This window comes from Megascapheus bottae, chromosome 9 (assembly GCF_031878675.1).
Source record: "Megascapheus bottae isolate mThoBot1 chromosome 9, mThoBot2.hap1, whole genome shotgun sequence".
Taxonomy (NCBI): domain Eukaryota; kingdom Metazoa; phylum Chordata; class Mammalia; order Rodentia; family Geomyidae; genus Megascapheus; species Megascapheus bottae.
The window spans coordinates 58,651,450-58,668,447 of record NC_143517.1 but is presented as its reverse complement, the minus strand read 5'-3'; the positions used below and the strand labels follow the sequence as shown (position 1 = coordinate 58,668,447).

General features: G+C 46.4%; 1 long non-coding RNA gene across 2 annotated transcripts in view; it reads right to left on the bottom strand.

Annotated features, from left to right (window-relative positions):
• Positions 1 to 16,998, bottom strand: part of LOC150059240 (uncharacterized) — a 168,788-nt gene that overhangs the window by 51,910 nt on the left and 99,880 nt on the right. For both annotated transcript variants that reach the window (XR_016536617.1, XR_016536618.1), the window contains exon 5: positions 9,380 to 9,535. This is a non-coding gene — a long non-coding RNA (uncharacterized LOC150059240). The remainder of the gene's footprint in view (positions 1 to 9,379; positions 9,536 to 16,998) is intronic.

Here is a 16,998-nt window from a genome sequence, read left to right as displayed (position 1 = left end):
CCTATGTTATCACAGCACAGTTATCAAATTGAATTGGGAAAGCAACTTCAGTAAACTACTACTGTAAATCTAGAAACCTCATTCTAATTTCACTACATCTGATCCAATGGCACATGCCATATTTAACCGTCATGTGCCTTAGTCCCTTTTACTGTGAAATCACTAGCCTGGTATACTCATTGTCTCCTGACCAAGTTACTCAGTAGATTGACCCCTTCATTTAATTTGTCTGATAATCCCCCCTTCTAAAATGGGGCATAAAGACAAAACTTAGAACATGTGAGAAAGCCAAAATCCAGGACATACTTCAATGTGAATGGCATCCTAATGGCCAAATCCCAGAAAACTACATAATTATAACCATGAATTATGGCTACTAATAAGAGCCCATGAGTCCAGAGCAAGGAAAATAATTTTTTTTAATTAAAGAATCTATTAACGTTGATTTTTACATCATATTTTAAATGACAAGTTTAACAAACAAGTGTTCAAGGAGGGAATCTCTATTTACAATCACTGGGACTTAGTATTTAGAACTTAATCAAAATTAGGCTAAGGGTTTGTATGTCATAGAAACTTATTAATTTATGAAGTAAAACATTATGTCTATAGAGTCATAGGTTTTTATGTCTATATAGTTATGTTTATATTTCCATTAAGGGTAAATAATTTTTAAATGGAAAAGAAAGTTCATCCTTATGGTCGAATTCAAATTCATAAATGGAAAAGTCATGAGAGAAAAAGAAACTCACTGTTTTGGCAAACACTAGAATAACAACTGTTTGGGACAAGAAGCCTCAATGGGTATTAAAATTAGTTCAGGGAAAGTCTGATGAGAAAGAAGATATTTATGTACTTCTGAAGTACTGCCCAACAAGATACCTACACAGAGAAAAATAGCTTAACAGTAGGAAGCCTGGCAGTTACCAGCTTGGTCTTGAGATGGAGGAGGAAGTCCTACAGGCCTCTGATCTGGAGCACTGAGGAGGGCATAGCTCTTAATTCAGAATGACAGTTGACAGTAGGGCTACCTTTCAGGTTCCACTGTATCACCACTGTAGAATGAATACCAATTGACCACACGCAGAGGCCCAGGACTGCAGACTCTAGAGGTTCCCCACACTCTAAACATGGAGCAACCCTAACCATGGGTCTACCCAGCCTTCCTTCACAAAGGTGGATCTAATCTACCACTTCCACCCCATCTAGCACTGGAGAATACCCAGGCCCCTCCCGTACATCCCATCCCCCAGAAGGCTTAGCACTGGAACAAGATAACCAGATACCATCTGATCAGGTGCGGTGGATACAGCAGACAGAGGCAGAAAAACTGGAGACACCTGAACATGGGGAGACTGTCTGAGGTTTAATGAATATAGAGCTGCAGGCAGCAATAAGTGAAAGTACAGGAAGAAATAGTCAGGAGTCTAACATATGAGTCTGATGTTATTTCTAAGGATGGCTATTTGGAAAAGACCAAAGAACTTGAGTTGTCTGAAACCTTATCTGGCTTTATTTCCAGCATCCAATCAAAGAACTTCAAAAGTTAAAATAATACTGAGAAAGATCAAGAACTAGACAGAAGCCAAGTACCAGTAGCCCATGCTGCAATCCTAGCCACTCAGGAAAAAGAAATCTGTCAATGGGGATTTGAAGCTAGCTTGTTCAAGAAAGTCCACAAGAACGTTGTCTCCAATCAACCACCCAAAAGCTAGAAAGGGAGCTATGGCTCAAAAGGCAGAGCATCGGTATTGAACAACAAGGAGAAAAAACTCAAGGGCTATGAACAGGCCTTGAGTTTAAGCCCCAGGACCAGAGCCCATGCATGTACATACACACACAAATACACACACAAATACACACACATACACACACACACACACACACACACACACTGTAAAAAACAATACAGATGTAGTTGTAAGGGTCTCAGTTAAATTTGTAAACAATAATTGCCAAGCCTTTATATTTTACAACTCAATTTATGCCTGAAAAGTGAATTCCATACACAAGTTTTGAGGGGGAGGGGAGGGGGAGGGGGAGGGGGAGCTGCTATAGTCTGAATATTCTGTGTTGTACTCTTAACCAGAGGTGACGGGCAGTGACAAAGTGGAGCTTTCATGAATGTGACTCCTGTCCTTATAAAAGAGGTCCAGAGTGCTTTCTCTGGCTTCTTCTGCCCTATGAGGAAAAGGGAAAAACAGCTGGTCATGAATCACAAATTGAGCTTTTACCCAACAATTACAATGACCTGTATACTGCTCTTGCATTTTTAGCCTCCAGCACTATCACTTGTGGTATCCAAGTGGAGTAAAGAAAAACCAGAACAAGAGAGTTGGTTTTTTGTCCCCAGGCAAATGCTTGGTGCTCTGTGAGTGGCAGAAAGTAAGCAGTATGAATTTGTGTGAATCCACAGGCCACAGGAAGCTGTCAGTCAGCCTGCTAGAGGGCCCTCTGTGTAGAGGAAACCCCCCAAGAAGCACCCAACCCACGTGTTCTCCCCAGCCCAGCCTCACTTCCCCTGTTAGCTCAGCCCCAGTATATTCTCACAAGATTCTTTCCATCCTACATGGTCACATACTCCTGCAGATGCAGGAGCCGGGCCCACCCTGGGGACAGTTGATCATGGTGGAAAACCCATAGCCTCACCTCTGTGCATAGCAGGCTGTGAAAACAGGGGCACCCCCTATAATGTGATGGGAAATCGGGCTTCCCTGAAAAGGGCCTTAGGAGATGGTAGCGGATACATGTGAGTGAGAGCATGCTGGGTCTCCAGGTGTTGAGGTAAAATGTAGATCAGACCTCAAAATGAACAAAGGAAGGGAGGGAAGGAGCTACAGACCTGCAACCTGAGTATCGATAAGGACTTGTTAAAGAAGAGGATATGCATGGTTGTCTTAATAGAATTTCAGGGAAAAAAATAAACCCAATGTATGTAGAAGAGTCTAAGGCAGGCTGTTCTTATTTAACACAGCAGGCCCTTCACTTCTGCTTACCTTGATTGAGCTTAAGTTCACAATCTGCAAAAAGATGTAGCTTAATTAACAGGATGCAACCAAAATTCAAGGAACTTAAGGGCGTCTTAATTAAAGTGCTCAGGAAAACGATATATGTAACTAAAATGTAATTAACAAAGGCTAAGCCACCTGGCCAGAGGAGGAACTCTTCAAAAGAATATTTTTCTCACGAATTCAAAGGAAGGAAAAGGAGTATGATGGAAAAGACACTCTTCTTACCATAGCCTGACCACTTGGAGTAGACAAAGCCAGACCTCCGGAGGGTCTCAGCTCCCTCTCTATGGTCTTACCAGAACCACAGTACTGATTTCCATTGTCTGGCTGGTTCCTGAGGACAGTGAAGTTGAGAAGGCCACCAGCTGAGGGACTGTCCATAAAGTTCATTACACTTGGTGGACTACAGGAAGAACTGACTTTTTGAAAAGGCTACAGGATCAGCCTGGCATGGTTTGGGGTGCTGGTGAGTGTAAAAGTGTTCTGCACAAATCAAAGCTCAGCATGAGAAGGTGTGCCCAAAGAACACAGAAAGTTCCTGAAAGGACTGTACAGCCAAAGCAGGAAAACTACGAGCAACAAAGTCCAATAGGATAATAATCCAAATCAATGTTAAATCACTTTTTAAAAACTCTATAGAGTCCATCGTGAAATAAAAAATGAAGTGTGAGAATAGACTGATCTCTCATGCAGAAAAATTGCAAATAGTTTGCATACCAAGAATCTCCACTCCTTAAATTTGGGCTGTTGATGGTAAGAGCCCTCAACGGAGCACAATATGGAAAGGGATTAACTAAATAAACGAACAGTATCAACAATGGACAAGGACAAATTCTCCTCAGACAGGAAATCAAATTTAATGTCATTATTGACAAATCATATTGACATGATGTCATTACCATGGTACCTTACCTCTGCTTTTCCTTTCCAAACCTATAATTGCAATCCAGTGATGAGAATTAAAAAGCATTTAGATATAAGCTGAGTACTGGGTGCTCATACCTAAAGCAGCCCTAGCTATTTAGCTGGCTGAAATCTGAAGGCTGTGGTTTGAAGCCAGCCCAAGCAATAAAACCTGTGAGACTTATCTCTAACTACCAACAATCTAGAAGCAGATCTGTGGCTCAAGTGTAGAGCACTAGCCTTGAGCACGAATGCTCAAGGACATCATCCAGGCCCTGAATTCAAGACTGACACAAGCACACATGCACACAGACAGACAGGCAGGCAGGCAGGCAGGCATACACATACACACGCGCACACATGCACATGCGCACGCACACGCGCACACACACACACACACACACACACACACACACACACACACACGGTATAAAAGACACTAGAAGGCCACGCACAAGACACAGACAGATGGGCAGGTAGGCAGGCAGGCAAGCAGACACACACACATACACACACACACACATACACACACGCACATACACGGTATAAAAGACACTGGAAGGCCAGGCATCAGAAGGCCTAGAAGGTCAGGCAATATTTCTTCAAACTAAGTTACCAAAAACAAAAAATAAGTGACAAACTGTCACAGCCTGGAAGATCCTAAAGTAACAAGATGATAAAACAATAATTAGGGTTCCAGACAAGAACCAGGCACAGAGGGCACCGAAGGAATATAAAAAAGTGAGGACTTGAGTAGGCAATAGTTTATGAGTGGTGGTTTATTAGAGTAGCAAATGTACTATATTAATGACAATAATAGACAAATGGGGCCAGGCAAAGTGGCTCAAGTCTATAATTGTAGCTACTTGGGAGATGGAGAGCAGGTAATCACAGTTCACAGCAGGCTGCTTGGGCAAAGAGCAGCTTATGAGCTTCCAACTCAACCAATGGCCCAATGGCGGGGCACACTGGTATGGACCTGCCATCCCCAGTGACCCAGGGAAGCAAAGGTGGAATCCCACTGCCCCAGGCCAGTACAGGAGCCAGCGGCTCACACTTGTAATCCTAGCTACTCAGGAGACTAAGATCTGAGGATTGCAGTTCAAAGCAAGCTTGGATAGAAAAGCCGTGAGACTCTTAACTCCAATTAACTATCCAAAGCAAGCCAGAAGTGAACCTGTGACTCAAGTGGTAGACCACTAAGCCTTGAACAAAAAGCTCAGGGACAGTGAGTTGGCTTTGAGTTCAAGGCCCAAGACCAGCACCAAAAAAAAAAAAAAAAAAATCCACGCAGAAAAGAACTGGAGGCATGGCTTACGTGGTAGAGTACCTGCCTAGCAAATCCCCAGTAGTGACGAAAATAAAGAAAGAAATAAGAACAGACAAAACTTGGGTGCAGAGAGTATGGGAAATTCACAACTATCTTTACATTTTGTGTAAATATAAACCTCTTCTGAAAATAAAGTCTGTTTGAGGAAAGTGTAGGAAGCGTTTTGTTCTGCTATGTTCATGAAGGAGTAGACGTAGAAAGGGTTCCTGTAAAATCTGACACGGGGACAGCCCCTTCAACCTCAGCTCCCCAGGGGACACCCTAGTAATGCTACCATTAATTCATCACTGTGGAAAGTGGATGGTCCACGAGTGAAATGGTGAGTCGGAGAGGGACTGATGCAGCCACCCAGGGCTGTGCTTTCCCGTATAGATGAGGAAGGTCAGGTCCAAAGGCCTGAAGCCAATGGCCAGTCTTCCACAGTGTCCCCCTCCCCCACTGACAATGCATCTGGCTCCTTGCAGAGCCACAGGCAATATGTCACCTCGTCTTAAGAAAACCCCATTTTGCAGAGAAGGAAAAGAGGCTCAGAAGAACCAAGAGCCTTCACTCAGACACAAGGTGTACAAGTGGTAGAGGTGGGATTTGGGTCACCTCCAGGCCCCATTGGCCTGGAGAGAGAACTTATTCCAACACCTCAGAAATCTGGAGTGGACAGGAAGAAAATGCAGAGTAAGTAAGACCTGGACAGGAGCTGGAATCTGCTCTGGGGGGAGTGATGGTAAGAGGTGGAACAGGATAGAGAAAGAAAGAAAGAAACAAACAAAGAAAAAAGAAAGAAAGAAATTGAAATTACACAAAAGCCCAGAATACCAACAGCTCAACTTGATGAGAATCATACAGTCCATGAGAAGAGCCTCTCTCCTTCCCTCCTTCTCTCTCTTCTTCTCTCTCAACCCCCTCCCATCTCCCTCTCGATGCTACTGCCAGGGCTTGAACTCACGGTCTGGGCTCTATTCCATCGCTCTTTTACTCCAGACCAGTTTCTACCACTTGAGCCACAGCTCCATTTCTGGCTTTTTGCAGATTAAATGAAGACAAAAGTCTCATGGATTTTCCTTCCTGCGCTGGATTCAAACCACAATCCTCAGACCTTAGCTCCTGAGTAGCTAGGATTGCAAGCATGAGCCACTAGCACACAAACCTTCCTATCTTCTCATGAGTGCAGTCCCATGGCCTGGTAGGTTGTCAAGAGAAAGCAACAGAGTACACTCAAAGCTTGGAATCCCTGAGAAACTCACATTTATATAGATAGAGATAGTTGTAGGTATGCATCCATCTTCACTTTCCATTGCTTCTGCTTCTCTGAGGATAGAGGTGTCTTTAAAGACAGCAATCATTGAACCATTCAGAATCAGGCTTATAGCAAGAAGATAGGAAAAAATAGGGAAGAAGGAAATCCCATATTCTGCCCACCAACAAAGGAGGAAAATGCACTGGAAGCTAAGGATATCTGAAGCAGCCTCTTGAGTGACCAGAATTACAAGCTTAAGTCACTGGCAGCCCTCTCCATTTTCACTTTCTTGATCAATGTCAGTGTCCAGAAAAATCAAGAAAGCCAAGAACACTGACTCCATCCATGTCCTTTGTGCCTGTCACGTTGCCAGCCAAAGAACACTGAGAACAGTCCCAGAAAACATGACCCAACCAGAGAGAAGAGCTGGTGTTAGGAAAACTGGATGGGGAGGGGGAAGCTTACTGGGGAGATTCTGTGACTGAAGATTTCCAGCCTGACCTTGGCCCTAGTGGTAACTGTAATAACCAATGACCATCAAGCTGTGATAGCTGTTCCTCTGGGCAGCCAGCCATTGAATAAGCTGGACTATGGCCCAGAAACACTATTTCTCTCTGCAGAGAACCGGATCGGTGCTCCCTGCTCTGCAGGGTCTTCAGCAGCGTCTCTGAGGACACTCCCTGAGTGTGGGTGTTGCCACGCAGGGTCAGGGACAGATTCTATTGGAAGAACTAGAATTAGGCACATTTTCCTCCAGACTTACCAACCCCATGCTCTGAGTCTGTACCTTCGTGTTTTTGACATTAATTGAACTCTGTCTTTACTGCTAAAAATAAACTCTAGGTCAAATATAATGCATCAAAAAACCTCAATATGAAACCACAAGAAATAGTAGTAGAGTAGCTAGCCAACACACCAGATGTGATTTTAAAAGATGATTTTTTTTTCCTGTTTCCAGTCTAGGGTTCTGAGTGGGCTAACTGTTCTTACTATTGTCAACACTGAAGAAATACAGGAAGCAACGTGTGACTAAAGAACAGGGCTGCTTGAGTCCACAGAGAGGAAGGCAGAACCCGCCGATTCCCTCTCACCAGTGCCCAACAAGGCCAGTGTGTGAATAACCAGCTGGGTTCCAAAGAAGCAGCCAGGGCAGGAGGTGAGGTCAGGAGAAGAACGCAAAAGGCCAAGAAGGAGGGTTCAAAAGAGAAGAGTCCACTCTCATCATTTGTTTTCTGCAGCTATTACAGAATCCCTGAAACTCAGTTCTTTATAAAACAAGAGAGGTTTAGAGACTCAAAAGTACAAGATTTGGACAACTACACCTGGTTGGCTCTGGTGACAGCCTCGGGGAAGGACAAACAGGTCCATGTGGAGAAGAGAAAAAGGGGCTAAACTCTCTCAGTGTCTATTTTCAAAACAAGCATCCAATGAATAGCAAGGGCAAATGACCCAAACACCACCCCCTGGGCCATACCTCCCAACACCAGACAATGGAAACTTGGATGGTCCAACATGTCAATTTGGAGGAACACTCTTAAACCACCTAGGAGGGAAGACATCCATCTTCGGTCCCAGAATGGGACTGAAGGTGAGAGAGAACAATGCTGAAAAGGGTCAAGAACTAGACAGCAGAAGGCAGGCAGTGATGGCTCACGCCTGTAATCCTAGCTACTCAGGAGACTGACATCTGAGGATCACCTTTAGAAACAAGCTTGGGCAGGAAAAGTCTGGGAGACTCTTATTTCCAATTAACCAGCAAAACCAAACTGGAGATAGAGCTGTGGCTCAAGTGTAGAGTGCTCACCTTGAGCAAAAAAGCTCAGGGACAGGGCTGGTAGTGTGGCCTAGTGGTAGAGTGCTTGCCTAGTATGCATGAAGACCTGGGTTCAATTCCCCGGTACCACATACACAGAAAAAGCCGGAAATGGTGCTGTGGCTCAAGTGGTAGAGTATCAGCCTTGAGAAAGCCCAAGGATGGTGTTCATGCCCTGAGTTCAAGACCCAGGATTGGAAATTAAAAAAGAAGGAGAGAGAGGGGGAGGGGGGGAGACAGAGAAACAGAGACAGACAGACAGAGAAAGAGACAGAGACAGAGAATGAGAATTGTGAGTGCACTGGAAGGCTTAACTCTGATGGACAAGGACATGTCCTGACTGCTCTTCAGGAGCCCAGCTCTGGGGAGACTTACTCACAAACACCCTCAAGAGGCACAGGAGGTGGCACCCAGCCCAGCAAGCGTTGTGCACAGAAGGGAGGCCTCCCTACCCCACCCACAAGCGCTGCATTTGTCAATTCAACCGACTGCGGATGAACATGAGATAGAGCTGCATGTAGACTCAACAAGTACACACTGATTGCTTGCCATCATCCCTTAAACAATACAGCAGAATATTTACAGTGTGCTAGGTCTTCCAAGTGAGCTAGAGATGGTTGACAGTATATGGAAGAATGTGTGTTGCCCACAGATGACATGCTAATCATGGGCTATGTTGAATAAGGAACTTAAGCATCCTTAGACTTGGGTATCTTGGAACCAGTCCTCCAAGAAACTAAAACACGGTTGTTCCCAATGGGTCTGGAATACTCCAGGTGTATACCTGGGTCCTCTCCTCCATGCATGACAAGACCTCACACTCCATCTCCCAGGGTCATGGGAAGGCTGAGCTCCGGGGAAAAGAGAAAAGCAAGCCTGTGACACATAAGAAGACGCAAGGATGTGGTGGGTAGGGAGAAGGCTGCTGCTCCAATCCCTGCCACCCTCCTCACGTCCAGCTTCCTCTCCATCCTCTGCCTTATCAAACGTAATTGTCCAATCTGTGGCAGCCACCATGCATGTCAGTTTCCATTTTATCATGGTATTTATTCTTGCTAGTGTCTTGTTAAAGAACAATTGCCACTAACCTCATTCATTCCTCTGAACCTTTCAGAACTCTGATCTTCCTGTGTTCTCTTTCTCTCACAATCTTCCTAAGCTGTTCCCCAAGCAGACTGAGGATACAAGTCGGACATGGGGGTGAAAAGGCAGAGAAAACAGCATACCCAAGTCTTTGGAATGGCCTGCAACACAAAAGGAACATTAAACCATGTCAGTAAAATATTTTAATAATTATTTTTTTTTTAAATACCACTTCTTGCTGGGTACGATGGCTCACCTCTATAATCCTAGCCACTCAGGAGGCTGAGATCTGAGGATAGAGGTTCAAAGCTAGCCCCAGAACTAAAGTCCATGAGGTTCTTATCTCCAATTAACCACTAGAAAGCTGGAAGTGGCACTGTGGCTCCGGGGACAGGGTGGTAACCTTGGGCTCCAAGACAGCACCTAGGCCTAGAGATCAAGCTCCATGATCCAGAAAGGAAAGGAAAGGAAAGGAAAGGAAAGGAAAGGAAAGGAAAGGAAAGGAAAGGAAAGGAAAGGAAGAGACAGAGAGAGAGGGAGAGAGAGAGACAGAGACAGAGAGAGACAGAGAGAGAGGGAAAGAAAGAAAGAAAGAAAGAAAGAAAGAAAGAAAGAAAGAAAGAAAGAAAGAAAGAAAGCAGGCAAGCAAGCTGCTCAGGAAGCTGAGATCTGAGGATCACGGTCTGAAGCCAGCCTGAGCAGCAAAATCTGTGAGATTTTTTTTTTTTGGGGGGGGGAGGCTGGACCTGGGGTTTGAACTCTAAATGTGGGTGCTGTCCTTGAGTATTTCTGCTCAAGGCAAACACTCTTCCACTTGAGCCACAGTGCCACTTCTTTTATTAGAGTCTAATGGACTTTCCTGCCTGGGCTAGCTTCAAATCATGATCCTCAGATCTCAGCCTCTTGAGTAGCTAGGATTACAGGCAAGAGCCACGAGTATCCAGCTCATGAGACTCCAAGTCATAGAGCACTAGTCCTGAGCAAAAGAGCTCAGGGATAGCATGGTGGCCCTGAGTTCAAGCTTTAGGGGCCCTAGGCTGCGAATGCAGAACCTTAGGTATAGGAAGGCTTAGCTGTATGCCCGGGTGGAGGCCAGTGGAGGAACAGGAACAGGATCACCCGTGCCTGCCAGGTGCCCTCTCAGCCCCCCTACCCCTGGGCAGCTCAGATCTGTGCAGCTTTAACACGTGATGGAGGCAGAGGAGGAAAAGCTGAATGGGTTGGGTTGGGAGCAAGTTTACAATCTGGGTGCCCCAAAGGTGTTCTGACCTGATTACAGACCCCCCCCACCTGCCTGCCTCCACTTCCTCCCCTTCTCCCCAATGTAGTCTCCACGTGTCACAGCAAGAACCCTGGACAGACACAGGATTCATTGACCAGAGCCAGAACGGGGAGGCCATGGGCCTAGTGGACTCCACGCTGAGAACAGAGTGGGTGGGGAGGGGGAGGGCAGCTACACAGAAGCCTGCCCGTGGAACAGTTTGTAGGAAGACCACAGAAGCAACATCAGATCAACCTTGGCGTGACTTTATCTACGCCAGTGCGATCCTCTGGCATATATGACCCATAGTCATGATAGATTTCTCTGGGAACAAAATAAAAAAGAAAGGCCCCATGAGAGGTTCTTACCCTAACTGAACTGAAAGCTGGCTACGTGAAGTAGCCTCCCAAGGGAGGATTGTGGGTGGCACAGAGTCACCTGGATACTTCTATGTGGAGAGAACACCCCAAGTTTCATCCAAGGCCTGGCGCCCAGCCTGGTGGTCTCAGATACAGGCATTCTCTTGCCCTCTAAGGGACCAAGTTGATGTAGAGGGGCTCCTGAAGGAAGTTATGTATTACATATTCCATGAGTGCATTATACTTCCATTCCTCGCTCAAAGCCACCAGCAGAGGAGCAGGCAAGTCACAAATGACAATATCCCCCTCTGGGAACAACATGGTGGTATAATTTGCTTGTCTGGGGGCCTCTGGGTGTCCCAAAATCCCCTCCTCAGAAAGTCCTGCCAACCAGAAGCACATTCAGAAAGTGCCATCCTGCCCTCTGCCCAGCAGGCAGCCATCCGCGCTCCTGGGAAAGCACGTTTTTGCTGTCTTGTCAAATTCAGTGGCTTCGTTATCCCCCTCCCCCACGAAGCAAGAGTAGTGGCACAGCTTCCTGGCTGGTGGTGGGCTCTTATCAGAAGGCCTGGGGGGCCCCATGAGCTCTACAAGTCCCAGAAGCCTCTGAGACTTCCTTTAGTCTCTGAGCTTCAGCTCAGAGTCTTAAAGCTTTGCTCTGTGTATCAAGGGAAAGTCCTAGCTCTTAGCAGAGTCTTGCATTAAGTCACCTCCTAATAGAAAAGGGCTTGCTCAGAAAATGGGACCAGTAGTCGGGAGAACAGGAATACAGGACACCATGAGACTCCAGCTACTGTTTGGCTCAGTCCCAGGTCTGGCTGTGGCTCTCATCACTTTTCTCATCTATGAAATGGGCTGCACTGTAATACCTTCACCTCCCCAGTGTGCTGCAGAAGGATAGTGCGTGAAGCAAAGACCGTGGTGGTGTATTCCAGCAGTGGAATTCATGGCGATGAAGGCACATTTGCCAGCACACTCCACAGAATCCTTTCTCTACGGACTACGCATCCACAAGAGATCCAGACACCTGCAGCCATCATTCCTATCTCATAGACACAACACTCAGACTGGCACCCACCAATAAATACATGACATAGTGACCAGTTCACAAGTTGGCTACTAGTTTTTCCAGTAATGCAGAGAGTAGTGGAAGGAATAATAACTGGACTTGGGCTCCTTTGTGGGGGAAAGAAGGAAGAAAGGTTTCCAAGGCAGTCAAACTGATTAACATGGTTTTTTTTTTTTTTAACTTTTCATTTTATTTTGTCCATTTTGTATTGGTCCTAAGGCTTGAACTCAGAGCCTGGGCACTGACTCTAAGGCTTTTGCTCAATGCTAGCACTCTATCACTTGACCTGCAGCTCCTCTTCAAGCTTTTTGGTGTTTAGTGGAGATAAGAATCTCATGGACTTTCTGCCTGGGCTGGCTTCAAACCATCATCCTCAGTTCTCAGCCTCTTGAGTTAGCTAGGATTACAGGCACGAGCCACCAGCACATAGCTTTAATGAACACTTTTAATCAATGTGTGAACCAATGCTTCATGAACATTAAGAAACTAAAACTTGTAAGTTTCTCTCAGAAACTATGGCTGCAGTGGGAGGGAGAAAGTCCTGGACTGGGCAGCCACAGGGCTCGGGAGATGGGTACAGAACAACAAGGTTGCAGCTTGGCTTTAACACACCAAACCACTGAGTCACCTCACACCTGGAGGAGCCAGATAGACAAGGAGACTGCACAGCCCAAGCCCACAAGCCTAACTTGGGCCACTGTGAGGGGACTGCTCAGAAACACAGCAACCCCAGCAGGAGAGGCAAAGAGGAAAACCAGCCAGGACCTGGGCACAAAGGATAAGGTGGCCACTCCCAGTTAATGCAGGGTCCCCAAAGGCAGGACACTTGCTGGCTCTGTGCTTGGCAAAGACATACACCTGACCTGGCTGCACAAGTCCTGGGCCATGATGCTAGCCCTTCCCTGATGTCATTCCAGACTGAAACGACCCCTCATCACCAATGATGTGCACTGCTGTCTGAGAACTTTGCCTGCCTGTGACAGGTGGACCCAGCCCCTGTGGAGTCCAGCCCTGGAGAGGTCCAGCAGAATTCCAAGACTGTCACAGGTACCAAGTTTCTGATAGGCCTAAGCCCCAAAGGCAAGGTCTTTCTCTAACCAGGAGAGGAGAGTGACCAGGGTTGGGCACCTGAACCGCCAGCCCCTGGGAAACTCTGTGCATCTGTTTAGAAAGGTGGAAGGTAGTGACATTGTCCAAAAAGAAATGTAGCCTTTGCCATGTGACTCATGTGACTGTAACCCCTCACCTTTATAACAAGGTGGGAGGCAGGGGATAACACATCGCGTCAGTACCACGACCAGCAGGACAGCCTTGCCCAGAAGGCCACCCAGACAGCCAGTGTCCTGGCACCGGAGAAGATGGATACACAGATGCCACCATTGAGGACCAACCAGCCCATGGGCGGGAGGGGCGTGGGGGGAGAGAAGGACACAAGCCAGTCATGAAATAAGCAACCACACATAATTTCTAACCTGGACATGGTCTGCACACTATCCAGCCACTGCAGAAAACCCTAGTGGGAGAGTGGGAGCCGCCGCCCGACAGATGCTGCTTGAGTGTTTGGATTTCAGGGTCACGAGGCCAGTTAATGTGTTTGATGCTTGAGTTCCCAGCAGCCTGGAACTTCCCCCAAGGCTTCCATTGGCTCAGAGACTTGACATCACTTGAGTAACTGGAGACTGGAATTAAGTGGAAATATTTACAAAGTTTTCTTCTGTGAGTCACCAAAAAAAAAAACTACAGCCCAACATATACATGCAGTCACTTCGCTCTTTTTCTTTTTTCCTGTACGGGAAGCAGAGACTAAGCAAGGAGGAGGAGATGATTTTAGATTCAAGAGTCTTAAGAGACTGCCTGGTTCAACCTCTTCACTTGTAAGGAGAAGGACTAGCTGGAGAGGCTCTGCCATGAAAGCCAAAGAGGAATCCTAACCACGGCTACCAAGCTCTGGCAATGGACATGTCAGGAAGTGCAAATGCGTTCTTCCCAGCCCAACCACACAGCAGGGACCCTCCAATCCCCTTGGCTCAAGGAATGAAGACAGGAAAGAGTCAGGGAAGGGAGGACAGCCTCTGCGGAGAGACTGAAGCCGGGGAGGCAGAAGAGGAAGTCTGACGTGAGGCTAGACTGTAGGTCCCCTATGAAGGACCAGCACAGTCCCACAAACAGAGCCAGAGGTTCAGAGTTCCAAGCCAAGCTTCCTTAGAAGACTGCACCAAGTGGGACAGACAATATTGGATAGGACAATCTGGGATGAGGCCTGAGTAGGATCGCAGATGGAAAAGTTCTTTATACCCTGGAAGGAGTCATGCAGACCTCACTAAGTGAACCAGGAAATTTGGAAGGGCATGGGAGGAAAAAGGCCTGTGGAAGGTCATCCAGCTCAGGAGGTTTCCCTGGGCCACGACACATTTCAGCTCCGAGCCATCCTAAGACTTTCCTTTCTGTATCTACAACACTTGCATTCCTCACAAACACCCTCTCTCAAGAGAAGTGACAAGTGATTAAATCATCACCAAAAGTAAAGGGTTTCATTTCTCCAACCCCCAAACCTCCCTTCCTGTTGGCATGCTTTTTTACCACCCAGATCAGAACCCTTGATTTCCGTAAAAGCCTCTCTGATCACCTAGGTTACTTGCAGTCGTAAACACACCCTCTGCACCAGAAAGAAGTTGGAAGAAGGGGAAGAGTTCTTCTGGCAAGTATGCCCTTTCCCCAAATCACACACTCTGCTCCCCTCTCCAACTAGTCTTCTCCATTGCAAGCTAAGAGGTTGGACCAGGCAATCTCTAAGTCCCTTTCTAATCTGAATTTTAGATTTCATCTCCTCCCCCTTGTTCAGAGTCTCTACTTCCTGAATGGAAATGAAAGTTCATTTGCATACAAGAAAAAAAGAAAAGAGCTAAGTGATCGCATAATATCTTGAGCTGTAGTTTTTGGTGACTCACAGAAAAGAGAAAAAAGAAAGCACTGTACAAATGTTTCCACTTAAATCCAGTCTCCAGTTACTCAAGTGATGTCAAGTCTCTGAGCCAATGGGACCCCAGGGAAGTTCCAGGCTGCTGGGAGCTCAAGCATCAATGAGTATAAGAAAAGCAGGGAGTTCCCCACACATTCAGGTGTACCAGCAAAAGGGCTGTGAGGGGAGACTCCCCTCCATGAGAAAATGTCCCATACTCATTCAACTCTCCATTTTAATAAGCTATCTTCTCTACACAGCTGAGGAAACATGAGGCCCACTGACAGCTCAGAGCTCATAGTCCAGGAAGTCACACCCCCAGAATGAAGGTTGCCTCTTCCAGGAAGCCAATGTTGAACCACTGGGGAGAGGAGATGGAGAGGAGAGGAAGAGGGAGGGAGGGAGGGGAGGAGGGAGGGAGGGAGGGAGGGAGAGAGAGAGAGAGAGAGAGAGAGAGAGAGAGAGAGAGAGAGAGAGAGAGAGAGAGAGGGAGATTAAAAAAGAAAATCTAGATCCTGAACTCCTTAAAAGATACCATGGCTATCAATAAATAAATTTAAAAAAAAGGTTTAGCATTATATTGCTTAGATTGAAACTTCTGGCATATACTAGGTGTATGATGTATGGTCTTTGACAAGATACTTGTTCTTCCTGTGCTCCTGTTTCTTCATATATAAAAATGAAGAGCATAATAAATAGTTGCTCAGAAAAAGAAAAACTAGCAAGGATGCTGACCTGGAAAGCACTTATGCCTCTATCCTTGTCTCCCCAACATCCGAAAAAAGGAAGACATTTGACAAAACTTCTCTTGAATGTTTAAAAGATGACTGGATTGACAAATAAATAGACTCAAGTATTTCTTGAGCAAGGAAGCTGAGCCTGAAGCTGCTAGACAATGGAATAAAGGGCATGATAGATTTAGCGGGCATTTAATTCTGTATTTAATTATTGTTCATCCCAGTTCTTTGTCAACATCAGCAGTGAAGAAGATAGCTAAGCTACTCATGGAGAACTTGTGGCTCCTGGGACGTAACTTGCCATCAACAGTTTGGAAGCAGGGAGAGAATGGCGGAAGGTACAGAAGACACCTGTGTTAGCTAATTAATTCCTACCTGCTCCTCAGATGCCATGCGAGCCACAATACCCCCATCCCATGACAGCCCAAAGACACAAGCTGGGGACTGGGCGGCCCAAAGGTTTCATCACCAGGAATGTGTACACTGGAACGACCCTGGCAGTGGAGTTAACAGAAATCCTACCATGCTAACAAACCATTGAGCTCAGGGACTGGAGGTGACAGGGTGACCACCCAAGCTTCAGATGGAGGTGAGACCTCTTGACTAATCCGTGCCGGGACTGTTCTCAGCTGCTTTGGGCACCCAGGTTGCCGTTTTACTGAAGCAGATGCGGGTTGGAGTGCGTCAGGAGTCTTCATCCAGGGAAGGCAGCTCCAGGGTTAGAATCAACCCTGAAGAAATCAAGACCCTGGAATATTTACAGACCATAGATCCAGGGAGGCCCCAATCAGAGTCCCTCAGAACTTCTGCTTCTAAGCAAACTGTCCATATAGTGATGCCCAGAGAAACAGATGGAAGCACTGAGAGGAAGGGAAGGAAGACGATCATGGGGTTTGTGCACACCAGAGTAGATCCTTACAACAATTGGAAAAGCAATTGTGAAGCCAGGCAGATCACAGAGGCCAAGTGCGTACAGTATATTCTAAAAAAAAAAAAAAAAATACTGGTGCCTCTGGGCCCATGGTTGGATGCATATCGAAATAGCTAAAAACTGGAGCCATCAGAGGTGGCAGGCTAGAGTCAGGTCGAAGGATAAGTGTCACAGGGAGGCAGTACAGCTCAGGGCTGAAGCAGGCAGGCTTAGCTATGAGCTACCTGGCCTAGACTGGAGGCTCCACCACTTTTTCCTGCTTTACCTCAAGTACACAGAGAGCACACATGCCTGAGCCTTCGGCCTCT